We start from the raw sequence: 24,031 nt of genomic DNA, 5'->3' as shown, positions 1-24,031 counted from the left end.
AAAAAATCTCTTGGAAACAAACCAATATAGCAAAATGACTGACTACAAAGTCAATACACAAAAATTGGTCGCATTCTATATACAAAAAATAAATCAGAGGAGAAAGTGATCAAGGAATATATCCTATTTTAGAATAGTATCCAAAAATATCAAGTATCTAAGAATCAGTTTTAATAAAGTATGTGGGAGATCTATACTATGATAATTTTAAATCACTTAAGAATGAGATAGAAGGGGCTGGAGTGGTAGTATAGCGAGTAGGGTGTTTGCCTTGCACACAGCTGACCTAGGTTTGATTTCCAGCATCCCATATGGTCCCCCAAGCACCACCACGAATAATTCCTGAGTGCAAAGCCAGGAGTACTCCCTGTGCATCGCTGGGTGTGACCCAAAAAGCAAAAAACAAAATGAGATAGAAGACATTAAGAAATAGAAAAAAAAAATTCCATGTTCATGGATTGGAAAAATATCAATATTGTTAAAATAACTACTAAATGCAGCCCCTATTCAAATTCAGGTGGCATTCTTTCAGGATCTAAGGTAAAGGTAAAGGCCCTCCCGTTGTTCGTCGATTTGCTTGAGCGGGCCCAGTAATGTCTCCATAGGAGACTTTGTTGTTACTGTGTTTGGCATATTGAATACGTCACGGGGAGCTTGCCAGGCTCTGCCGTGCGGGCAAGATACTCTCAGTAGCTTGCCGGGCTCTCCGAGAGGGGCGGAGGAATCGAACTCGGGTCGGCCATGTTGGCTGCGTGCAAGGCAAACACCCTACCGCTGTGCTATCGCTCCAGCGATAGATTCAGGATCTAGAAAAGTCAAATATAAGTTTGTATGGAATCAGAAAAAAAACACAAATAGCCAAATCCATATGGAAAAATAGAAAATTGGGAAGTATTTCATTACCAAACTTGCAACTGTATTATATAGTTATAGTAATCAAATCTTTATGGTACTAGAATAAAGATAGACCCTCAGATCAGTGGGTGAGAATCAAGTATCCTATGATAAAACCCCATAGATATGGTTAGTTAATTTTCAATAAGGGAGCTGAGAACATGACATGGAATAAAGATAGCCTATTTAACAAATGGTGCTGGAAAAACTGGATAACCACATCTAAAAAATTAAAGCTGGATCCATACCTTACACCTCACACAAAAGTCAATTAAAATGGATCAGATATTGAGATCAAATAAAAATGGGGAGAGGAAATGGATAGACAGTTCTCAGAGGAAGAAGGTAGATGGAAGTAAGCACATGAAAAGGTGCTCAGCATCACTTATCTGATAAAAATCCAAATTAAGATGACAATAAGATACCAATTCATTGGTAATGGCACATATCAAAAATAATAGGAACAATCTGTGTTGGCAGAGATGTGATGAAAAGGGAGCTCTCATGCACTGCTGGTGGGAATGTTGAACATCCCCTGTGGAAAACAGTATGGAGAGTCCTCAGTGAATTTAGAATTGAACTGCTATATGACCCAGCAACACCAATTTTAGGCATCTACCCCCATGACATAAAAACACGCTCTCAAAATGACATGTGCACCACTATTCATTGCTGCACTTAGTTCAATAGCTAAGATATGTAATCAACCTAGGTGTCCAATGACAGACAAACATATTATGAAGATGTGATGTATATACACAACAGAATACTATGTAACTGCAAGGGACAATGAAATCATGCAATTTTCTGCACCGTGGTTAGAACTGGAAGAAAGATATGTTGAGTGAAGTAAGTCAGAAGAAGAAAGACAAACAGGATATCACTTATCTTTGCTATATAGAATACTGGATGAAATAATGTACTGTAATAAAAGAGGGATAACTAGATCATCCTCAACTCCTGCATTTAGGAAGTAGAAAGAGAGAGAAAGAAGGAAACCAGGGATTTAGTTACACTGGTGATATATATGGGTGAGTGATATAGCCATATATCTAAAACACAGACTCAACAAAACTGAAAACATGAGATCTAAGCTGAAACCATCGAAACTTCGTGAAGTATTTGCAATTTGACAGATGTCATGTGGTGAGAGTTGGAGGTGAAGAAGGAATATGGAAACATTGGTGGAAAGAAGTTGACACTGATGGTGGGATTGATGTTGAAAAATTATATGCCTAAAACTCAATTATCAATGTTGTAAATCACAGTTCTAGTTCCTAAATTTAAAAAATGAGAAAAAATTAAATGTGAACTGAAAAACAAAAGAAAGTGTGAATAAAAACACCCAAAAGGAGAGAGAGAGAACAGAGGGGAATGCCCTGCCACAGAGGAAGGGTGGAATGGGGGGGGGATGAGGGAGTGGGAAGGATACTGGGATCCGTGGTGGTGGGAAATGGGCACTGGTGGAGAGATGGGCATTTGATCATTGTATAATTGAAACCCAAGCACAAAATTTGTAAGTCTACAACTGTACCTCATGGTGTCTCACTAATAAAAAAAATGATAGGAGGCAAACACTGAATGCACTTACGAAAATAGATAAAACAAGGTACATTATTTTATCCGAGGCATGTTTCTGACTTAGTGGTTCCAGACATGCTTAGGCTGTTTAGTACCTGAAAAGTGAGGTGCATTTTTGTGGAACTTCATAAAAATTTAATGTATTTTTCTCATGAATCAGAAATAATTTTACCAAAAGTACTAGATTATGTAAGGCATATACCACTTACAGTTATGCATGTCTCTGATAAAATAGTCCAAGAAAAGAAGCATGATTATCTATTTTCATGTTTATTAATATTCATTTGTTTCAGTACCTGCTTGTACTTGTCAACATCTAGGTAATTAAAGCATTGAGGGCACCAAAACGTAAAAAAAAAAGATTTACAAAATCATTTTAATTTTTTCTACAAAAGGAGAAAAGTTGTTATTTTCTGATTCAATCAGTATTATCATCAGGGATGTTATTACACCTCTTTTTATGTATTCCAGGCCCTTCATTTTAGTATCCGTGGAAATAGGATTCTAGTTTTTCTGTGTTTGTTTTTTGGTTTGTTTATTTCTGGGGCCATACGCAGCAGTGCTGAGGGCTTACTCCTGGCTCTGTGCTCAGGGATCACTCATGGCAGGTGTCACGGGACCATATGGGTGTCAGAGATTGAACCCAAATAAGCCAAGTGCAAAGCAAGTGCTCTATCTGTTGTATTTTCATCCCGGATATTCTGGTGTTTTTATGCCACTAATGAATATGATATAAGAAGTATATGATGTTTCTGGAATATGACTTTAGCTTTTTTTATTATTATTGTTGAAACACCTGTTTCTTAGCATAGTGAGAATTTTCAGTCTATTTCTTTTCAATTTTCTTGCTATATTTGGGTATATGTACTGTTCTCGTGCTGCTAAAGAGACTGAAAATGCCTTATAGAAAATATCTTTTTAGCTTGACAATCTCTTAAAGATAAATCAATAATTTTGAAACTGCCTTCAGGGTGATTTTCAGCACAGGAGAGAAGGGTAAATGAATGACAGACAGAAATTCTGAAACTTATATCACCTGTAAATCACAATATTTGTTCTCATATTTCTTAGCTCTAGTTTCACCTCTGAGGCCCTTCATTTTAGTATCCGTGGAAATAGGATTTTTTTTTTGTCTTTCTAAAAAAACATTTGTAAATTAAACTTTAGACTCACATTGCTTGTAAGTATCCATTGAAATGATAGCAAGCTGTTGGGGATTGAGTTAAAGAAAGCAAGAGCAATCATTATTGTTTATGTTTTCTCTGCATATACAGATATTAAATAATTAGATCACCTCAGTTCACAGCAGAACAAGTTATGACCATTAACTTATATGTAAATGCTATCATAGTAGGGAACAACACGCTGCCATGGCCTTATCAACAAATTTCTTTGTAGAAAAGATACAAATTAGAACATATAATATCAGGGAGGTCTAGAGTTTAGCACTTGCTCTTGTCTAGGTGAGCTCTGTTGTAGCAGACAAACAGCTGAGAGTGTTGATTTTATCAAAGGCAGATATTCAGAAAACTCACACTCTAGAGTCCAGACAGCAGATAAATAAACATGGAGTGAGTTTTAGGAGAGACTGGTTTGATTAGAATATTACTTACATTTACAACGTGTGTGTGTGTTTCCTACAGAGTTAACTACCTTACCCCTCACTGCTTTCATGATGCCTCTTCTCTTACCTAAATTAGACCTGGTAGGGAAAAGAAATAAGTTTTCGAGTCAAAGAAGTCATAGATATAGAATTGATCCCTTAGGTGAATATCACTGTAGCACTGTCCTCCCATTGTTCATCGATTTGCTCAAGCGGACACCAGGAACATCTCACTTGTTACTGTTTTTGACATATTGAAAATGTCATGGGTAGCTTGCCAGGATTTGCCGTATGGGTGATATACTCTCGGTAGCTTGCCGGGCTCTCTGAGGGGGGCAGAGGAATCGAACCCAGGTTAGCCTCGTGCAAGGTAAATGCCGCTGTGCTATTGCTCCAGCCCAACTTACGGACTACTAGTTATTAAATTCAGAAGATCTGACTCTAAATCTCATATTTTTAAAGTGTGCTTACTCTTTATCTTATACTATAATACATCTTTTAAGAGTTAAAACAGTACAAGTGAAGATGTCCTAAAGTATTTTATCTGACTCCTTCATCTTCGTTGAAAACCTGGGACAATGGCTTAAATAAATTAGGTCCTAAACATTCAAATTACACAATATTATTTATTCGTAAAAATAGGAATGAAACAAGAAATATATGAATATTTTAATGAATATTTTAAAATTATAGGTAGATTATATCGTTTTATAGTGTTTTTTATATGACATATGAATTTATAAGACAGCTTTACAACATTATTTCTTCATTGAATTAAGTTTTGTGATTAGGCATAATTTTTGTTATAATATGACAAATTTTTAAATGAAACAGAATTAGAATACTTCATCGTAGTGAAAGGGAAGATGTGAACTTCAGTTCTAAATATGTTTTATCTCAAGTGCCCATGGAACTGGTTATATAAAAGTACATGTATGTACACACATATGTGAACACATGCATGCACACATGTATACACAGTGTTCAAGAGAGTTTTGGTTTCAGAATAGAAACAAGAAGTCTCCAGCATAAAGATAGTAGCTAAAGTAAATAAAAGGTCATATGGATAAAGTCATCCAAGCAGAGGAGAGGGGCTCAAAGTAGGACCTATTAAAATAGAAGTTAAGTAACATCTGCAATTAAGGATATAAAAACTGGGAAAAAATAGTATCTGGGAGTCAAATATGTAAGGACCAATGAATACCACATATAAATATATGAAGTCAAATTATCTACTGGATTTTGCAAATTAATCTTTTGCAAAATAACTTCCATTGTCAAGGTCAATTTTAAGTATTGTATTGTAATTCGTAGTTTGATAAAGAATGCTAAAAATTTGAAGAAAAATGAACACAAATAGAAAAAAATGAAAGATGGAGAATAGAATGGAGATACACATCTGGTTATTTTACTTATTAATTTATTTTGTTTTTTAGGTCATGTCTGAGGGGTGTTTAGGGCTTAATTCCTGGTTCTGTGCTCAGGGATCACTCCAGGTAGGCGTGGGGGAACCATATATGGTACTGGGGACAGAATCCAGAAGAGTCACGTGAAGGCTATATCCTACTCTTATGTTACTATACTCTAGTTGGCTGTATAATTGCTTTACTCTTGGGTCTATGCTCAAGAATAGGCCTCAAGGGACTATATGGGTGCTAGGGATTCAACCTAGGTTAGCCATGTACAAGGCAAGCTGCCTACCTGCAGTTTTATTACTTCAGCTCCTAAGCAGAAATATTTTCTTTTCTAGCATCAAGTACATTTCGATAGAATTAGTAATGTCCGGTACATCCTAGATCTAGAATATGGTCACGAGAATGGAGAGAGATTTCAGGATCTTACTTTGTACAGGGGACATAATTGAAATCAAGGAGTGAAAAATATTCTTATATATACTATAATAAATCCTCTTTCTGACCTACAGTAAAAAGAAAATAAAAACATTAAGGACAAGTATGCCAGCTAATTGATTCAGTTAATGCAGTTAGATAAAATTTAAATAAAGAAACCAATAAAATTGTATTTTCACTCTGTCAATACTTTATGAAGGATACTTTGGTATTGATAATCTTTGGCTATTTGATGCTGCACAAAATTCTTGCATCTAGACTGGCTAGTCTCCATTAATATATGAATATGGTCTAATAGGTGAATATCAAGGAATAAAAAATGCTGTTTAGAGATTTGTTATCAATTTGCCTATTCCTATATTTGTAGTTCTTCCATATTTTGACTATTATAAATATTGGTTTCTTGGAATATTTGTGTAAAAGTTTGTGTGGACATATTTGTCTCTTAGAAAAGTACCTAGAAATTGTTAAGTTATATAGTTAAAAGATATGTTTAAATTTTTCAGAAACTGATAGAATAGTTTTACTATTTTATATTCCTACCCAAAGTGTACAAGCATTCTAAATGTTCCACCACCCTGACCTTGTTACAATCAGGTTTAAAAAATTTTACTGACACCCCATTTTAGTTTGAAAAACCCAGATTGGAAGACCCAACCTGGGTTGGATATCTTTTGATTTGCCTATTGGTCATTTGTACACAGTGGTCTGTAAAGTATGTGCTTGAAATTTTACAATGAGTTTTTTATATTGAGTTGCATCATTATTGATTTGTAAAGCTCTTTATGCATTCCGCGTATAATTTTTTTGTCTTACACATGAATATTTTCTCTCAGTTAAAGGGTTGCCTTTTCATTTCTTGGTATTTTCCAAAAAACAGAAGGTTTTAATTTTAATGAAGTCTAATTTATCCACTTTTTTTTCTTTCTTGGTTCGTGATTTTGCATGTCATATTATTATAAAGATCTTTCCTATTGTTTTTCCCAATAGCTTTTAGTTTAAAATTGCATAATTAGAGCTCTGATTAATTTATACACAAACACAGTGTAAAATAAGGGTTTACATTCTATATGTTCTATATTACTGTTTTGCTCCAAAATCATATTGTAAAAAGTTTTTGTCCTCTATTGAACTATCTTGGCACTTTAAAAAATAATAATAATAAACCATACTTATGAGGGACTACTCTATTATACTGATTATTAGTCTATCATTTTTCCCCATAGAAAATTGTTTTGATTAATTTAGCTGTGTTGTAAATATTAAATTTAGGTATTTCAACACTATTAATTTAGAGAATTCCAAGTTGTGTTTCCTTACAGATGTCAAGAGTTGTCACATTGTATATAATACATTTGATTCTGGAAGGAATTAAATTGTAGACAAATTTGAGGAGCTTAGTATCTTAACAATAATGAGTATTCTCTCAGCAATGTTATTTAATGTGGAGTTTTAAATAACTTTTAAAAAAACAATTTTTACTAAGGTACCATGATTTACAACACTATTACATGTGGCTGTCTGTAATTACATATATTTTCTTAGATTTTTATAATTTATATTTTTGGTTATTTCATTTTTGGTCCAAACCCAGAGATGCTCAGGAGTTACTCCTAACTCTGCACTCAGGAATTAGTCCTGGTGCACTTGGGGGACTATATTGGATGCTAGGGAACAACTTTGGTCAATTGCATGCAAGGCAAGTGCCACACTTGCTGTACTATCACTTTGGCCCATATAATCTATCTTGAGTATTACCACCTTATCATTTCTCTTATACCATAACATTGTACCACTTCACGATGATTTATACTTTGCAGCAATATGAATCATTTATCACCCCTCTCCTTTGTATTATCATTATTAAAAATTTTATTTTATGCACCTGGTTTATAAAACTTAATGTAAAATTTCAAGCATAAAACGTTCTAGCAACATGACCTCTACAGGAGTGTCTGCTTCCCACAAGCTTTGTCCCAGTATCTATCTCCCTCTGTGGAAAACTTCCTACTGAAGACTGTTTCTCAGTTTCTGTTGCTTCTGGGCGTTTATTATTTCCCTATGATCACTTGATCACTTGACTTCCCGTTAATCGTCGATTTGCTCGAGCAGGTGCCAGTAACGTCTCCATTTGTCCCTGTCGCGTGCTAGTGTAGCCCAATGGCATCTTTTCACTCCGGGAACATGAAGGGCCTCAAACCGATCCTTCATGATCTTCACGAAGAAGTCTAACCATCTGGAAGGTGGGCGGCCACATGGTCTTTTGACATCCCGTGGAATCCAGTCCGTAACAGCTCTAGTCCAGCGGTCGTCTTTAAATCTCATTACGTGACCAGCCCATCTGATTTTTGACACCTTGGCAAACAAGACAGAGTCCCTGATTCTTGATCTTCGACGGATGTCGGAACTCCGGATTCTTTCTCTCATTTGAGTGAAACGTGATATTCCAAGCATAGCTCTTTCAATTCCTCTTTGGGAGACCTGAATAGTGTTCTCATCCTGTTTGCATAGGGCCCAGGTCTCTGAGGCATATGTTAATGCAGGAAGAACAGTGGAATCAAAGAGATGTGCCTGGAGCCGGAGGTTCTGCATCCTCATAGCTATTTCTTCGACGCACTTGAAGCCGTTCCAAGCCGCTCTCTTCCTCCTGCGCAGTTCGGGTGCCAGATCATTTGTCATGTTGACTTCTCGATCTAGGTACATATAGCTGTTGCATTTGGAGATGGTCGTTCCATTGAGAGTGAAAGGGGCATCAGGAACGAGGCTGTTTCTCATAAACATTGTCTTCGTAAGATTCAGCTGTAGTCCTACCTTTCCACACTCACGGTCAAAGTCGGCCAGCATTTGTGCCGCTTGGCTGATGTTTGGTGTTATTAAAACAATATCATCAGCAAAGCGGAGGTGGTGTAGTTGCCGACCATCTACCTTCACTCCCATTCCTTCTCATTCCAGTCGTCGCATGATGTTTTCGAGGGTGGCACTGAAGAGTTTCAGTGAAATGGTATCACCCTGCCTAACACCTCTCTTAACATTGATGATTACTTCTTTGTAGAATGGTGAGATCCTGGTAGTGAATCCGCAATACAGCTCACGGAGGATCTTGATATGTTGAGTTTGAATGCCCTGATTGGCTAGGGCTTCAATGACCGCTTCCGTCTCAACAGAATCAAAGGCCTTCTTTAAATCAATGAACGTTAGACAGAGCGGCATCTTGAATTCCCGAGAAACCTCAATGAGCTTGGTTATTGTGTGGATATGTCAATGGTGCTGAATCCTTTGCGGAACCTGGCTTGCTTGCATGATTGTCCTTCATCTAGTGTTCTGCCAATCCTATTTAGGATGACTCTAGTGAACAACTTGTAGATGACAGACAATAGGCAGATTGGGCGATAGTTGCCCATGTCATGGATGTCTCCCTTCTTGAACAGTAGTACGGTCCTGCTGGTTTTCCATTGGGACAGAACCTTGCATTCAGACAGGTATCATGTGACGAGCCGAGCCAGTGTATTGATGAGTACTGATGGCAGGTTCTTCAGGTGTTCAGGTCTGACCTTGTCTGGGCCGGGTACTGTTCGTTTCTTTACTGACGAAATGGCGTGTCAGATTTCGGAAGGGAGAACGTTGGGAACGACATATCCATCCTGTGGAATTTGGTATGTCGGCAAGTGGACATGGCTATTGAAGAGATTTGAGTAGAAGTCATGGATAATCTTCTCCATTGCCGTTCTGGAGGATGTGATGGATCCATCAGCACGTTGGAGGGCAGTCATCTTGGCCCTTTAGTTGGCGAAGGACAGGCGGGCGTTATGAATACTTTTCCTGGCTTCTGCTGCATCTACCAGCACTTCTACTCTTCTCTCTTTGAGGTCTTCCTTGATCGCATCTCTGCGCTGCTTTGTGAGCTCAGACATTAGCTTGTGGTTGCCTGAGGCATGTGCCAAACCACGTTGGCAAATAAGCTCAAGAGTTTTCGAAGACAGGCGTTTTATTGTGGCTATCTCTCTCTTGGCGTTCCTCGCACATTCATGGAGGTGCTGAACCAGTCGATCGTATTCCTCATCAATGTTGTCAACAATGGCATCTTCCCATGTTGCAGCAATAGTGCCAAGGAGCTCCCCGTTGGTGGTCGTTCTAGCAGTTCTCTTTTTAAACTTTGCAGCCCTTTCTCCCCGCTCTGTGAAGTAAAATTTTGCATGAAAGGAGACGGTGGTCCGATCCCGTTCGGAATTTTGGGACAATAGCGACATTGGTCAGACAAAACCATCGATTGAATATGATGTGGTCTATTTCGTTGTGGAATTGTCCACCAGGAGACTCCCATGTCCAACGTTTAGATTCTGCCTTCTGGAACTGTGAGTTACCATGAATGGTCTTGGTTGACATGATGAACTCAGACAGTCTCTCACCCTGTTCGTTCTATTCTAGGCCATGGGTCCCAATATGAAGTTCTTCAGCTGATCTTCTCGGTCCTATCTTGGCATTAAAATCACCCACAATGATCTTGTAGAAGGTGTGGTCTTCTTTATAGAACTTCTCCAACTGCATGTAGAACTTCTCGATTTCTCTTTCATCATAATGAGATGTTGGTTCATAGACAACGAAGATAGAAACTGCCGGCAGTGAGCCACATCTATTCAAATGTAAATGTCCGATTCGGGTTGTTAGGCATTCGAATGAATCAATGCTCATGGCCAAGTTTGTGTTGACAAGGACACCGACGCCTCCGACACCTCTTTTATCGCATGTTCTGAGGAAAAACTCTTCTCCAGTGTCAAAAACGGCATGGTGAGATTGGTGCCTTCTTGTCTCAGTCAGACAAATGATGTCATACTTGATCATTCGCGCTTGTACCATCAGGTCCTCGATGGATGCATCTGATGCTAGCGTACGTGCATTGAAAGTACAGACGATCATTTTTGTCTTCCTTCGTTGTGGCAGCCTAGTTTGACCTTGAGGTTTTATCGGCCTCTCCTTTCTCATCCTTCTCAGTGCAGCCATGTCGGTGAAGCCATCAGGGTCAGGAGAATGAGACCAGTTGTAATTACTGGTTTTGGCATATCGAATACACAATGGATAGCTTGCCAGGCTCTTCCGTGCAGGCGGAATACTCTCGGTAGCTTGCCAGTCTTTCCGAGAGGGATAGAGGCTTTTGGGGCGGCCTCTAATCACCCTCATAGGTGTTACCATATTTGAACCATATCAAATATGGTACGGCAATTCGGGAAGATGAGTATTTAGTGTCTTATGATAAGTCACGTGGCTGTGCGGGTCCGGAAATTGTCCTGGAGTGTTGCAGCGGCTGGGTAGCGGAGGTAGTGTCGGTAGTGGAGTTCTGCCAGTGGGGTATTTATCTGGTCCCGGTAGGGGTAGGGTGGGTCTTCTGTGTGCAATCCAATCCCTGGGTCTCTAGTGGTTGGTAGGAGCACACAGGGCAGTGTAGAGTGGGGCTCCTGATTAGAATCCCTTTGTCACCTGTGGTTGGTGGGAGCAAGCAGAGTATCTCTCTCCCTGGGTCCGTTGAGCCTGGAGTCCAAGGTCTCAGAGAATTCCGCTTATCTTTTTCTGTGGGTCTCCAGTAGTGCATGAGTCTTGGCCGGAGCTGCCACGCGGGTCCGGAAAGCGGGTCCGGAAAGCGTCCTGGAGTGTGGCGGCGGCTGGATAGTGGAGGTAGTGTCCACTAGCAGTTATTATTACTATCATTATTCACTGATGATATATTTAATTTTCCCCTAATTTGTTACATACTTCAGTTTTGTTACCTTTGTTAAGATGTTATAATATTCTTGTCATTTTCAATCTGCTGTAAATCAATCAGTGAATTCTATACTTAATATAAGTTTGTTTCAATTTTAGAATTTTTTTTCATTTTTTTCCTTATATTTATTTATTGGATCACTGTGGGAAAAGTTACGAAGCTTTTAGGTTTAAGTCTCGGTCATACAATGATCAAACCCTTCCCCTTCACCAGTACTTATATACCCAATAAGTAGAACCCCAATATACCCCGCTCCCATCCCTCCCAATGCATGTGAGGCAGATGATTTCTACTTAACTCTCTCTTTCTACTTTGATTACATTCATTATTTCAACAAAAGATGCACCATTATTGTTTAAAATTTCCCCCCAACAATCAGAATTGCTGAAAAGGTATTGTGAAATAATTTGATTTCTATAGCTGGTTATGAGAACCATATGGCTGGAGCGATAGCACAGCGGGTAGGGCGTTTGCCTTACAAGCGGCCAACATGGCCGACCCGAGTTCGATTCCTCCGCCCCTCTCGGAGAGCCCGGCAAGCTACCGAGAGTATTCGATATGCCAGACACAGTAACAACAAAGTCTCCAGTGGAGACGTTACTGGGCCCGCTCGAGCAAATCGACGATCAACGGGAGGGCCTTTACCTTTACCTTTATGATGCAGCCACGCGAATTTGGATTTCTGATATTTTACTAGGTAAGTCTAGAGGAATTTCTGCAAAGAGCCAGATAATTACGAGATTGGTTTCTGTGCGTCTAGTGTTGTGGCCGTGCTGGAGAGCTGCAGGTAGGGGGCAATTTGTGACCTCGGTAGGGCATGAAGGAGGAGCCGGTACTGCCCTTCTTCCCATGAGACTGCAGTTGCTCCGTCACTGCTGGCTCATACTTGGTTTTCCAATAAGCTCTGAGGTGGTGGCCACCTTGCTGCCGGAGGGGAAAAAGTCAGAAGGCAGCAACACCCTCTCCCTCCCTGGGAGGCATGGCACCATAGGTTAGCACATGGTCCATTCACTTTTCTGCCACAAGCTGCTGGGCTCTGGATTAAGTTCTTTTGCCTCTGGAGCCATGGCGCTGCCAGAGAGCTGCTCATGGAGGGAAAATTGTGGCTTCACTAGGGCATGAAGTACGAGCCAGTACTGCCCCTCTTCCCATGAGACTGCAGTTGCCCCGTCACTGCCGGCTCATACCTGGCTTTCAATAATCTCTGAGACAGTGGCCACCTTGCTGCGGGGTGGGGGTGGGGCGAAAATGGTGGAAGGGAGCAACACCCTTTCCCTCCCAGGGAGGCCTGGCACCATCGGTTAACGCATGGTCCATTCACTTTTTTGCCGCAAGCTGCCAGGATCTGGATTAAATCTTTTTGCCTCTGTAGCCATGGCCCTGCCAGAGAGCTGCTTGTGGGGACAACTCGTGGCCTCCTCAATTTTAGAATTTTTGTTTCCTAACATTTCTTATAATTCTCTTCTGAGATCCTTCTGTATATTATTTCTAATAAGTTTTAAATTTTATTTGTTTTTGCTTAGCTTTTTGTTTTGAGGCCATAACTAGTAGTGCTCAGGGTTTACTCCTGGTTCTGCACTCAGGGACCACTCCTGATGGACTTACGGTACCAAACAAAGTGTGGGGAATGAAACCAGGTCAATTGAGTGAAAGGCAAGCACCCTATCTACAGTACTTTCTGGCCCCAAGTTTTAAATTTTAATCTCTGAGCACATTTTTAATACACACTTAATAATTTTTTTCTATAGGCAGCATCTGAATCATCTTGGAAATATTTCAATTGACTGCTTTTTTACTTTGATGATTCAAATTTTTCTTATATTTTTACAATCTAGCAATTTCTTATTGTGCACTAGACATTATGGATAAGATATGGAAGAATTTGATTCTTCAATCTTTTCCTTTTCTTTCTTTTTTAAAAAAAATTATTGAATATCTGTGAGATAGACAATTACATGTTCATGGGTGGGTTTCAGTCTTACAATGGTCCAACACCTATCCCTCCATCAGGGTACATTTCCCACCCCAATGTTCCCCATTTCCCTTCCACAATCCCCTAACATCCCACTCCCCATCCACAGCCTCCCTCTATTTTTGTGCATTATGGTTTGCAAAACAGGTATTAAGAGGTTCATCATGTTTGTTCAGGGCATTTAGTATTTTTATCAGTACTGTAAGATTGGAATAGCTTTTTAAAAAAATTTTTTAATAGTGAGACATCATGAGGTACAGTTACAGACTTACACATTTTTGTGCTTGGGTTTCAATTATATAATGATCAAATACCCATCCCTTCACCAGCGCCCATTTCCCACCACCATGGATCCCAGTATCCCTCCCACCCCCATCCCCCCCATTCCACCCTACCTCTGTGGCAGAGCATGGAATAGCTTTTAAACTGGGTGGCAGTTTTGGGGTGTTGATGTGTTTGCCGAGGATTCTGGAAGTACAGGGAGGTTGGGGAAGGTAACCCATCCTGACGCCAAGAAAGACTGGAGATTTCAGTCACAAAACCTGTATACCCAAATTTTCAGCAGATTATATCTCAGTGAGGTTCAACCTGAGACAGTGGAGTAAGGCTGGGACATGGCAGCGATTTTGGAATGTGGGAGCAAGCAGCTGCCGGGGTTCTGTTTGGGCAGACACCAGGCTAATCTGCCTCCCTCTGATTTACCCTGGTCTGTTCAGCCTTGTGTGGGTCCAAGATTAACTGCTTCTTTTGATCTCTTCTGAGATTTATTTGTGGGTTTCTGAAGCAAGGCTCGTAGAAGAACTTATGTGATAGTGCTGGAGTTGGTTTGTGGGACTGACTGCCAGTGCTTCCAGGAGTACTGGGAAGTGGGGCAAGGTAGCCCATCTAAACTCTGAGAAAGTCTGGAGATTTCAGCCACAAAGCCCAATTTTTCAGCAGATTATATTTCAGATTATATGTCAGTGAGGTCCGTCCCGAGACTGTGGAGTCAGGCCGGGGCATGGCAGCTATTCGGATTGTGGAAGCAAGCAGCTATTGGGGACTCTACTTGAGCAGGCACCAGCCCCCCACCCCAACAATTTACCCTGGTCTGTTCAGCCTTGTGCAGGTCCAAGGTTAACTGTGGCTTTTGATCTCTCTTGAGATGTATTTATAGGTCTCTGAAGCAAGCCTGGAAAACGAGCTTGTATAGCTGAGCTGAAGGTGGTTTGTGGGCATGATTCCCAGCTTTTGGCGTTTAATTTCTCAGAAAATTTTGTCCCAAGTTTTTGGGGTCTGGCCAGAGGCACAGTGGCAATTTTAGGGTATCAGAGAGCCTGAAGGCACCATCAGGCTGCTGATGCACTTGCCCCACAGGTACAGGTTCACCTGATGGCGGCACTATACCTGCATCTTTCATCTTTTTCTAAAAATACTTTTAGTTTTAGTCCACAATAAAATTGCTAGATGATTTTTTTTAACCTGTCAAGTGTTGGTCTTTTACTTTGTTACATTGGACTTGATTGCCTTTCTTATAGATGGATGACTTTTTTAGAGCTTTAATAGAAACTGTCAGGTGTTTTCTCCACCCCTAAAACTTGCTTAGGTTCAGTTGCTGCTTAGGTAGGCTATACCTAAAGCGTTTGTTCAAATTTTTAGTTCTCTGTCTCTCTGTCTCTGTCTCTCTCTGTCTCTCCTTTCTGCATTCGTTGGATTCTGTCTCTTCCTCTCTCCCAAGGCCCACTCCGCCAAAGCCATATTCATAGTTCAGGTTCTATCTTTTGAGCAGACTGGTTATATGTAGTTTTGGGAATTTCCTCTCTGAAGTTCCTCTTTCTGGTGTCCTCCAGTTCCAGTAGTTATGGCTGCCCTAAGTTCCACCCTCTGACAATTCATATCAATATCATTATACTGGTTCTGGTTTCATGTTGAATCCTGTATGTCTGGCACTTAGTAGATTTAGAAGCAGTTTAGCGGAAAAGCAGTCTACTCATGCAACTCATCCAATAAAGTTGTTTTCATCATTGTTGTCAGCATCATCTTCTTCCTCCTCCTCGTCCTCTTTTGATCCTGGCTCTGTGCTCAGGGATTACTCCTGATAATGCTCAGGGAACCATCTGTAGTGCCAGGAACTGAACCAGGGAAAGCCATGTGAAAGACTACTCACCCCTGTACTATCTTTCCAGTCCCTAAATTTTTCTTGAAAAATTGCCTTCTCCAGTTTTGTTTGCTTGCATTTACTTTTTATACCTTCATATAATTGGCTAAAATTCCAAGAATTTATAGTACTTAGTACTTAGATTAGTTCAAAACACTTTGTTAGCAGAACTAGAATCCTCAATTTTGTAACTTACTTTCCCCAAGAATAATCATTTATATGTTAGTAGCTTCAGTAAAAGATTTTCTCTTTGACTCACTAGAATTTAACTATTACAAGTGCCATCTCTTTGTTCATACATGAAATGGAGTTGTCAAAACATCTCATACAAGGTGCATAGTGACAAAATAGGTGCACGCAGAACAAGATGCTAATCATTCCTTTGCCACTAACTAGCTCTTTGACTACAAGTAAGTCGCTTAAGTTGTCTCATCTTTAGTTTCTAATTTGCTAAATTGGGTTATATCAGAGCTTTGTAAAATTAGAAAAAAAATGTGTTGGACTCACCGCCAACTTAATCTTGGAAAAAATATAAATCACAGTAACACTGTCCTCCTGTTGTTCATCAGTTTGCTCAAGCGGGCACCAGTAACGTCTGCATTGTGAGACTTGTTACTATTTTTGGTATATTGAATTTGCCATGGTAAGTTTTCCAGGCTCTAGTGCACAGGCGGGATATTCTTAGTAGCTTGCCAGGTTCTCAGAGAGGGATGGAGGAATCAAACCCGGGTTGGCCGGGTGTAAGGCAAAACCTCCTACCCACTGTGCTATCACTCCAGCCCATAAATCACAGTAAATTAAAAATATTTTAGGAAATGTAAATTTTCATCAGTTTATTATAAACACTGATATTTCCACTTGAAGAGTGATGTTGAAGTTCCCTTGTGTAACTCTAAATCTCTACAAAGCATAGACCAAAAATCAAAGATTCATAATAAAAATAAATTTTCTACTGTGTCTGCATCCAAGAATATGTGAATTGTGCTTCTAAAAATATGCCAGTTTTCCTGGAATCTGAAGTAGGCAGCTATTGTTTTTCACTTTAATCACCTTCTTGTGCTTTTATCTCTTTATCTAGCCACCTTGAGCAGTCATTTGCTGTGATATGTGAAAAATATGGTATATAAGGGATTTCCTGCAATTGCATTTAAAAGTAGCTCCCAGGTGCTTCATTACTGAGCACAATCCACCCCCACCTGTCTCAGCTTTCCATCTAGAAGATGTGAGCAGTTCTTGCATCGACCTATTTGCTCCAATGTGGGTGGAAAGGAATTAGTATGCTCAGAACTGCACCAATCATTTATAAAGTCTTTACGCATTTGTAATATAGCAACAGACATACTTCAGAAATTCTTTCCTTGCATTACCAGTTGGTAGTTTAGTTGCCTGAAAGAAACTACAAAATGAGCAGGTGTTGGGAACTGCCCACATCCACAAAGTGTTGCCAACTTTTATAGAGCACTCCACCTCCAGAATTGAAAAGGATTGTGAGGTAAGGAGGGAAATATGATCCAACAATATCAGTTTAGTTCTTCTATTACAGCCTTTTACATCTACTCTAATGGTAAGGTAAAGGTAAAGGTAAAGGCCCTCCCGTTGATCGTCGATTTGCTCGATCAGGCCCAGTAACGTCTCCATTGGAGACTTTGTTGTTACTGTGTCTGGCATATCAAATACTCTCGGTAGCTTGCCGGGCTCTCCAAGAGGGGCGGAGGAATCGAACTCGGGTCGGCCATGTTGGCTGCGTGCAAGGCAGACGCCCTACCCGCTGTGCTATCGCTCCAGCCCACTCTAATGGTATAAATCTCAATCTAAATTCTGCAAGAACGGACATGTTCTTTATTTTAGATGTAAATTCAAAGCTTTATAAGATGTTTTTTACATAGAAATTGGTATGATAAAGGAAAATAACAATAGTTGGACAATTTGGGGTTTGCCATATTCTAGTATGCACATGTTTCTTCATATGCTTTCGATTATAAAATCTACAATAATTTTAAGAATTTAAAAATATTTAAAAATATGAAGACATCGTTAGAGACTTAAAGGAACTTGCTTAGGTCATAAACAAGCAAATAGTAGACTTCAGATTTAAAGACTAAGTTCAGATTATTCACTAACAAATATTTACTTTTGTTATATCTGACTGTTGTTATATCTGATAGGCAATTTCTGTTATGTTAGGGCCACATTCCTGTTTCTTAAATGTGAAAACTGAAGATGACATTTTCTTGACCCCTTCTTTTTTAAATCAGAAAAAAAGTCATTAGAAATTGGGAAGAGGAACATCTTTACAATAGGAACTCTGTATTGATGGTCTATAGTTATCTCTATCAAAGTTATGGCCTTCCTGACAGTGTAAGAAACCTACAATAACACACTGATAGTGTGTGAACAAAGTATTGAAGCTGAATGCTCATATATCAGAAAGAAAACACAGAAATCTGCCTTCTGTCTTGGTGGTGAAATTGTAGTGATAACTAAGATCTTTTCAAATTCTGTAATTGATTTAAATAAACAATCTTAACTTTCAGATGTATACACATCCATTGTAAATTGTATAACTTTTCCAGGTTATTTTAGTAAGCCAATTGAATGAAGTCAAGATTTTAATCTAAAACATTCCACTATAGGCCATATAAATTCATTAACAGCCATAATCCATAGACTCACAAATAAATCTCAGAAGAGAGCAACACACTTCAGAGATGCCTCCTCACCCCATGCTAGGCTGACTTGGGATGAGGGGGAAGAGGGGTGGGAGGGATACTGTGATCCGTGGTGGTGGGAAATGGGCACTGGTGGAGGGATGGGTATTTGATCATTGTATAATCGAAACCCAAGCACAAAAATTTGTAAGTCTACAACTGTACCTCATGGTGTCTCACTAATAAAAATAAAAAAAACAGTCCTCCAAGAGGGGTGAGTGAATCCCTTCTCCTACTCCAGAAGAGTTCTCGCAGCTGAAAACCCCCAAAACCCAACAGCCACTGTGTTCATAGCCAATCTTCACAGGCTTGTGATGACAGCCCCTCACACATGAGAATGAATCTGAAAAACCCAGTTATGCGGGTTTTGTGACTGAAATCTCCAGGCTCGCACAGAGCCAGGAATGGGTGACCTTGCCCCATGTCCCCATGCTTCTGGGTGCCTGGCAGTCATACCAATGAACTGACTCTTGGCACCATATAAGCTCACTAATAGCCATGATCCAGAGACTCACTAATAAGTCTTCGAAGAGAAGAACATGCTGCAGAGATGTCTTCTGACCCCTAAATCACCATCCAGTTAAAAAAATTTACCTCAAGCTCTATCAATCTATTTAAAATTTTAGAATTCCTGGAGTGAATCTCATACTCTACACCACTGATGTACCAACAGTAGTATACCACATTTGATTCGGTGTAAAGTAGAAGGTAACTAATCTTCGCTCTTGATTAAAAGAGATCAAGGCTCAACCTGTAACAACATGTTAGTGATCTCTGATACAGGGATTTAATGGCTCCAAGGTGAGAAACAATGATTTTCACACACTTTCCTCTAAGGAAAACTTTTTTGGATCATTTTTAGGGTTTTTTTTATAACAAGCAATACAAAATAAATTATTTAGCATCTTCCTCTAGGGCAGGCTTGGGTGGTGGTGATGAAATTCAAAATAATGGTAGTGGGATTAATGGTAGTGGGATTAATGTTGAAATATTGAATGTTATAAATTATTGTGAACAACTTTTTAAAAAAAATTTAAAATCCCACCATACTTTTTTTTTTTATCATGGTTTGGCTTGAAAAAGGTTAGAGCTTGGTGTTTTTATGGTGCATTAGAAAATAATATTTTATCTCTGAAAGAAATATCATAAATTAAGTAGCTTTTTGTGATTATCCTAGATTTAAAAAGGTTGGAGAGTCCAGATCATCTTTTTAGTTGTTTGTTGGAACATTGCAAGGCAAATCTCTGGGATATTTAAAAAAGATAGAAACCAAAATCTTGGATCTAGAAAAGAGAAGACTTTGGTGAAGGAGCTTGGTAAATGGTCTGGTAAAACTTTAACTTGTAAGCCTGAAGAACTGTATGTGATTGTGACTTGCTCTGGCAGTAAGAAAATCTATTGCTTCCTTGTATTTTTTCTTTCTCAAAGTGATAGTCAGGGAACAGATACTCATGAAAATCTTCTCTAGTCCTATCTAGGTGTCGTTTGTTTTCCTAATAGTAAAATTCATTTTGTCACTTTGACAAGAATTTCCATTTTTCCATTGAGGTAGCAGACAGAGGGACATAAAATGATCATTAGTAACATTTTTTGAATAAGGAAGTGTGTGTTTGAATCTTAGCTCCCCCATTTACTTTTATGCCTGTGATTGGCTTCTGTTATTGTGATTTGGTGTCCTCAACCATAGAATAGGAATAGTAATAGTACATATTATCATTTAATTATTTGAGGAATAAATAAGTTGTTGACCTCCATAAAGTTTGAGAACCCTGACTTTTGATAAATGCTTTAATTATGATTATAAACCACTGTTGATTTCTGTGGAAGTTCAGTGGTTTTTAGGAGGAATGGTGAGTTTCTGTTTTAAGTTGGCAATTTCCTTAGGGAATAAGATCCAGTTGTATTTATAATCCCACCAGTAAAAAGAGGCCATTTCTACTAAGGCTTGCCTACATCTGTTCACACCCGCATGAATTAGCTGTTCTTCTTACTGCTCTGTTCTCTCCCCAAAGGAAATAAGCTCTTGACTGACTCCTAGGTGGCTGCAGTAGAGGCCCTATCCCCTCTCTGGAAAGTAACGAGTATCTTAATGCAGTGGTGCCTGATATGCCCAACTAATGACTTGTGTTTTGCATCCAAGTTCTAGCATTGTAACTGTTAGCTTTACAGACTTGGTTAGGGTAAATTACTTAATCTTTCTGTGCTTCAGTATTCTAGTCCTACAATGGGAATAATACCTACCTCATGGAGTTGCTGTAATGATCAAATACAATAATATATTCAAAGTCTCAAGAAATTCTTCTTATATTTAGTTATGTACTACATAATGTTTTTTGCCAATAATGTAATATATACAGTATAGTATTACATATATAATATATGCTGTTGATTTATATGTGTATATATGTATGCACATATTTACATCCTCAGTATGTAATAGGGTATACCAGCTATACCATATAAATTTGTATAAATGCATTCTATGATGTTTTCCACAATTAAATCACCCAATAATGAATTCTCATAATGTGTCCATGTTGTTAAATGAGGCATAACTATATATTATGTTTAGGAAACAGAAAATATAATTATGAATTATAGTCATGACATCTACAAGATGAGGATTATTTTTGTTCTGTGGATTATCAGCGACTCAAAACTCTATAGTAGTATTATGATTATTACATCATGTAAGGAAAATCTTTGTCCTGTGTATAATCAGTGACTTACCAAAAAAATAAATCAAGTACCTAATTCTGGTAAATTATTGAATAATAATAATAATTGATTTTATAGATTGAAAAATATTCATAAACTAGCTCACTTATTTTTAAATTGATGAACTAAAACTACTTAAGGTTTAGGGGACCAGAGCAATATTACAGTGGTAGGGCATTTGCCTTGCACATAGGCCACCTGGGTTCAATCCCTGACATCTCATATGGTATACCTAGAAGACCAGGAGTGATCCATGAATGAAGAATCAGGAAAAAGCCCTTAGCACTGTCAGATATAACTCCAAAACAAGGAGAAAACACAAAAAGACTACTCAAGTTTTAAAAACAGGTATAAAGAGAATGAAATTGCAGAAAGAACTCCAATGCCTATTTAACCAACTAGTCCTCCTATTACCTATCTACTGCCTCTCTCCCAGGTACTTAGCTCATTCCATCCTACAAAGAAGGAGGGAATTTTAGTTTATCTTTTGGTTCTCTTTAAACTATGGGCTACATTCCACATTTAAATTCTATGACCAGCACATTCAGACATGAAGAGACTTGTAATGGTTTTCTGTTGAGTTACTATTTCAGTCTAAAAGGGAGTCTGTTTTTTCAAATATTTTGCTTTGGGGGTCTTAACTATTGTGTCACACTCAATGAATGATATGCTTCTTTTTTGTAGATTAGGTACTCCATAAGGGGGACAAGCAGATTGAAAACATTGATGTATACATTGGAATGGACATTTATAAAAGAGATTTTATATATGGAAACAAACTTGAAATAGTATAGGTATTAAAAATTGTCAGGTGCTGAAATGAGGCGAGAGGTTTAGTGTGTTAACACAGGAACTAAGCTAGTTAATGTGAAATGTACAGAATATGAGTTCTTTCCTCCGTTACACTCTGGTTGTCCACTATAGTGATTACAAAAATAGTCTCTGGAGACTGGCTCTAGTGGGACCAAGATAGACTCAAATCTTGGTTCCACCATCTATTGGCAATATGTTTTTCACCAAGTAGTAGACTTATAGCTGACTCAGTTTGTTTACTTGGAAAATGGAAGCAGTGATGGGGATTATTTTTGAATAGGTTAAAGTAGATAATATATTAAAAATCCCAGGACAGTACCAGGCACATTAAAAGCCTTAAATATTTGTTCTTATTGCTGGTTCAACATTTTGACCAGGTTGGTGTTTAAGTTATTTTATTTAATCATGACTTCTGTTTTTTCTTAGTCTGTGATTCAGAAGTGATCTTGAGGACTAATCTGTGAATTAGAAACCATATTGTTTCTTAGAATCACTCTAATTCTTGGATAGAAGGAGGAAATCTTTGAAAAATAACTCCCAATTATTTGTCATTTATAATTAATATTTAGCAAATATTTTCAGGGCAGTCTGCTATCTTTCTGGCACTGTCATGGTGCCTAGAAAGATACACAAGTTGGTGATCTGGAGTGCTCTTATGTAAACAGCTATGTATCACCAACACTCTCACTGTCACTGTTCTCCCATTGTTCATCGATTTTCTCGAGTGGGCCCAAAAACATCTTCATTGTAACACTTGTTACTGTGTTTGGCATATCAAATACGTCACAGGTAGCTTGCTGGGCTTTGCTGTTCGAGCGAGATACTCTTGGTAGCTTGCCGGGCCCTCTGAGAGAAGCGGAGGAATCAAACCCAGGTTGGCCGGGCAATAGAAATATAGAAATGTATTATTAGTAAGGTATTAAGTTTGTCACTGTGTAAACATCCTGGACTATGAAAACATAAACCTAAATGACACCTAGATGATGGACTATGGAGACTGCAATTGTATCTTTATGCTGTCTTCTAACATTGATGGAGGGGTCACTAAGTGATTGTGCAGTTTAGGTAGAACAGTTTTCAGTTAAACAGGGTAATTCTGCCACAATATTGAAGACACATTTATTGGACAGAACAGAGAGTTCTTTTATAAAACATTGAGGGAGTTTGGAATCTGATTTAAGGTCAAAGAAGGGCTCTCAAAGAAATGATATTAATACTGAGACCAAAATGATGAGCTCAATTCTTTACTAGTCTGCTTGGGGATGAAGAAGAATATTTTTTTTCTTTGATTTTTGGGTCACATCTGGCAATGCACAGGGATCACTCCTGGCTCTGCACTCAAGAATTACCCCTGACGATGCTCAGGGGACCATATGGGATGCTGGGAATTGAACCTGGGTTGGCGTGTGCAGATCAAATGCCCTACCCACTGTGCTATTGCTACAGCCCCTGAAGAATAATATTTCAAACACAGAGAATTTTAAAGTAAGAGTGTAGGTAGTAAGTATAGGGGGGAAGGAGATAGCAGGGGAAAATGCTTAATATGAGGAAAAACACTGGCATTTCTCACTGTATTCACTATTTACCGATGTTCATTATGTATTTATTGTTCAACAGGCATGGTTTTTACTTAATAACATTGTTTTTACCTAATAAACACCACTGAACAAAAACACATTGCATTTCTATAATCTTAGAAGTTATAGGGGAGAAGACACAAACAGACATGAAAAATGCTCTGAAGAGAGTTACCAACATAGTCTTGTCAGGGAAGTCTTTAGGAAGAGTGGAGTCAGGGTGAGACTTGAAAGTTGAGAGAATCCAGCCAGGTATAATCCACTGGGAAGGGAAGGCTCCAGGCCAAGCAAGACAAAGAGGTGGCAAGTTGCTAAGACTTAAAAAAAGTTCAGCGTGCTGATGTGTGAGAAAGAATTCAGGGGATTTGGGGTTCTCAGAAAGACATAAGAACACTTTTGGTATGAACTGGGAGTTGTTAGCCT

The 24,031-nt window shown here is 38.8% G+C and overlaps 1 protein-coding gene across 3 annotated transcripts in view; it reads left to right on the top strand.

Moving 5' to 3' along the window:
* Positions 1–24,031, top strand: part of SYT16 (synaptotagmin 16) — a 367,718-nt gene that overhangs the window by 302,623 nt on the left and 41,064 nt on the right. The gene's annotated exons all lie outside the window — the stretch shown is intronic.

The sequence above is a fragment of the Sorex fumeus genome, unplaced genomic scaffold (genome assembly GCF_029834395.1).
Source record: "Sorex fumeus unplaced genomic scaffold, SorFum_2.1 ptg000098l, whole genome shotgun sequence".
Taxonomy (NCBI): Eukaryota; Metazoa; Chordata; class Mammalia; order Eulipotyphla; family Soricidae; genus Sorex; species Sorex fumeus.
The sequence above is the reverse complement of the archived record's forward strand: the minus strand, read 5'-3'. Positions and strand labels throughout refer to the sequence as shown.